Source organism: Monodon monoceros, unplaced genomic scaffold, assembly GCF_005190385.1.
Source record: "Monodon monoceros isolate NGI ecotype Baffin Bay Population unplaced genomic scaffold, NGI_Narwhal_1 Super_Scaffold_11, whole genome shotgun sequence".
In the NCBI taxonomy this organism is placed as follows: domain Eukaryota; kingdom Metazoa; phylum Chordata; class Mammalia; order Artiodactyla; family Monodontidae; genus Monodon; species Monodon monoceros.
This window is the reverse complement of record NW_021703767.1, coordinates 128,056,945-128,060,668: the sequence shown is the minus strand read 5'-3', so window position 1 is coordinate 128,060,668 and position 3,724 is coordinate 128,056,945. Positions and strand designations below refer to the sequence as shown.

The 3,724-nt window shown below is 44.1% G+C and overlaps 1 pseudogene; it reads right to left on the bottom strand.

The window, feature by feature from the left end:
• Positions 1–1,123: 1,123 nt before the first annotated feature.
• Positions 1,124–3,319, bottom strand: LOC114890477 (annotated as a pseudogene).
• Between the last annotated feature and the right edge of the window lie 405 nt (positions 3,320–3,724).

Genomic DNA, 3,724 nt, shown 5'->3' with positions numbered 1-3,724 from the left:
CAGATACCAGTCCCTTACCCCATTTCTGCACAGGGGCAGACATTGCTAGTTGCCCACCAACAGCCATCCCTATTTTCCTACCAATGGAAGCCAAATTTTGTTCAAGGTAAGAATGTGCTCAACTAAAAAGTTTCCTCAAATGTGCACAAACTGATGAATGAATAGTGTATATATATATATATATATATATATATATATATCCATTACAACGGAAAATTTGGCAATAAAAAGGAATGAAACCCTGATACATGCTACAATATGAATGAACCTCAAAAATGTTACGCTAAGTGAAAGCAGCTAGACATAAAAAGTCACATATTGTATGATACCATTTACATGAAAGGTCTAGGATAGGCAAATCTAGAGAGACAGAAAATGGATGTGTGGTTGCCAAGGGCAGGGGTGGGGATGGAATTAGGAGTGACTGCTAATGGGCATGGGGTTGCTTTCTTTTTGTGTTGGTAAAAATGAATTCAATCGTGGTGATGATTGCACAACTCTACGAATATACTGAAAATCAGAGCTGTACACTTTAAATGGGTGACACGTGAATCAAATCTCAATAAAGCTGTCGAAAAAAATCCAACAAAACCAATTTCCCAAGATGCTGGACTGCTTGGGGTACCCATGTGCTACAGTTCTGTCCAGTAAGGTGTTGGTGGAAGTATACGATGGGAAAGTTGTCTCCTCAAAAAAGACTCAAGTAACTCGTGTCTTTTGCCTTTCATCTTTTTCTCATCTTCTTGCCTACTAAAAGTCTAGGCCCTGGGGGTCCCCTTAGAACAAAAACATGTTAAAGATGACAGGGCAGCAAAAATGGAGGTAGCAGGTAATGGATGATATCCTGGGATCACAGCACGAGCTCTGGTTTGTCTCTCTCTGGAATTGTTATGCGAGAGAAATAAACCTGTATTTCATTAAGTGATTATAGTGGTATTTCTATCGCTTGCAGCCAAAGGCTATCCCTAATGATGCACGCCTATCTAACATCAGCCTGGGCTGATTCTTGGAGCCAAGAAGGAAAAGGAAAAAAAAAGTAGACTCAGAAAGACACAAAAAGTTGATTCCAAATGTAACATTCAGACACCATGGAGTCAGCGTCAATTTTTTTGTTTAAAGGGTAGTTATTTTATTTTCAAACTATACATGTTTTTCCCAATTTTTGTATACCCCCAAGGGAGTGCTTACCCCTCTCTAAAAACAAATCGCTAAAAAATGCTTTAGTTTTAAAATACTGATGAACCAAATACGAGCAAATGCATATTATTATTATTATTATTGGAGGGCCTGGTTCTTTATTTCAAAAAGACATTTATCAATGTTCAGTATCAAAACAGTTACACTATTGGTTTTTCTTTCTCCCAGTCGGCCCCCAAAGAGACGACACCAAAGGAGAGTACATTTTAAGCCAATTTTGCTGAAGGATGCACACCTAACTGACCTCACTGAAACCTCACCAAAAAGGGGGGCTCGGGTAGGGAAAGAAACTTTAAAAGACCAGCACACTGCCAGCCCAGACTGTAGAGAGCTCTCATAGCCAGATGGGGTGACCAGTGTGCCCCCCAACCCCAAAGAAGCAAAGTTTCAAAATAATATAAAATTTAAAAACACTTTTGTACATAAGCTATTCAAGATTTCTCCAGCACTGACACAACGTACAATGAGATGGCACTTCAGACCCAGCAGCAGCTTCAGACCCAGAAAAGGGTGACGAGTTTCATATGGCTAAATCAGTGGTAAAACATAATTTTCTTTCCTTTCTTTCAAAGAGGCGGGAGAGCAAATAAGTGGTCACCACAAAATAAGGGACACATGATCCATTCTGTGGGTGGTGGGGAAGGGGTAGGGCTGGGACAAGGATTTCGTCTCAGAGGTCTCACCATCTTAATTTCGTTTGGTCACTTCTGATGGAAAAAAAAAAAAAAAAGTTGCCCCAAAATACTGTAAAGCTGAAAATCTGAACAGTGGTTTTTTTTGTTTTTGTTTTGCTTTGGCTAACTCCTTCTGGAATCACCTTTCTGGTTTGGCGGGGACTTTTTGCAGAGCAATGAGGCTTCCCAAAATGGAGTCCTTCTCTGGGCTGTTTGGCTCTCAGGAAGGCAGGCCCATACCTTTTTCCCTCCTCTATGGAGAGGGCGATATGCATTAAGCTGAAAAGTTACCTTCCAAAAGTGAGAAAGGGATTAGACTGCTGCTTCAGAACTATGGAAGTATCTGGAATGTTTTACAAATGGCTGCTACATCAACAACAAAAAAGGTAATTACAAAATGCATACATCACAGCATGCTTTTGAAAACACTTAGCATTGTGCTCCGTTCCCTTAAACGTTGTTCCCAAAGGTGCTCAGCCTCTAGCCCAAATGGAATCTCTGGGGAGAGGCAGAGACAGTTTGGCGAAAAGGACACAGGGGTGGGGGTGGGAGCCGTGGCAAAAGGAGAAAGCAGCCTTCCAGTTAAAGCTCAGCCCTCAGCTTAAAGGTCAGCTTCAGGCAGGCTGGCCTCAGCGGTCGGGGTCAGGGAGGGGCAGTGCAGGGCGGAACTGGGGTGCTCTGCATCTCAACCAGGTCAAGCAGAGTCTGGTCCAGCATCCTTTGTGTACAGAGGTGCTCCTCTTTGGTGCATATCCGTTCATCTTCCAAATCACCGTCTTTACCAGCTTGGCTACCGATCTCTCAGCAAACTCAGCACGGGTCTTTGCCTCCTTGAGTTTATCAGTAAGAATCTTTCTCTCTTCCTCATATGTCTTCTTCTTGAGAGTACTTTTCTTCAGCAGCACTCAGACACTTCAGCTTCTGGTCCATCAGTCTGACCTGCTCATCCGTCTCTCGGCAACCGGACTCTGCCAGCTCAGCTCGCTCCTCTGTGCCTTCCAAGTCTCCCTCAATAATCACCAACCTAAGAGCCACCTCTTCTGCAATGTGCTTAGCTTCTTTGAGTTGGATTTCCGGGAGCTCCATTTTTTCTTCCTCTTTTAAGCCTCGGTTTTCAGTAACCTTCATGTCTCTCTCGCTGTCACCAGCAGCTTTCTCGGCTTCCTCCAGCATTTTCAGGGCAGCGGCGAGGCGCTCTTGAGCGCAGTCCAGCTCTTCAACCAGCTGGACCCTATGGTTCAAGGAGGCCGCCTCAGCCTGTTCCCGGGCCGCCTTTCTCCTCCACTTCCGCAGGGGGCGCTCGGCCCTCTCCCCCGCGTCCCTGGCCTGTTGCTGCAGAAGCAGGGTCTTGCGCTTCACCGCCTCGGTGGTGGTGATCCCGGCCATGGTGCCGCCCGGCCCCTGCTCGCCTTCGGGTTCCTGCCTCCTCTGCCCGGAGCTGCGGTCGCTTCTCCGCCAATGGCATATTATTATTTGCTCAAAGAGGAATCCTTTAAACTATAATCGATTCCCCATTTTTTTTTTTTAAATACGTTTCTAACATCTGTTCTTTGAAGGGTTAGAAGACATCTCCCATTAAACCCTTTAGGCCTGGTCAGCCTTAATCCTTAAAGAACAGCACTCTGAGAGAGAAAACAAAGGCCCAGAGTTTCAGTTTACTTATATATAAAATGTATGTTCTCAGTACACTTATGCATGATGTTCATGTGTCCCAGAGGATTAAGTTCAATGTTATTCTGAACTATTAAGGGCAAAAATGAACGTAGAAACAAAAATTATTAACAAGCAACTGTTTATGTTTTTCTTTTCTAGCCCCATAAATTATATCACCTCCTTTTTATCGTATGGGTGGG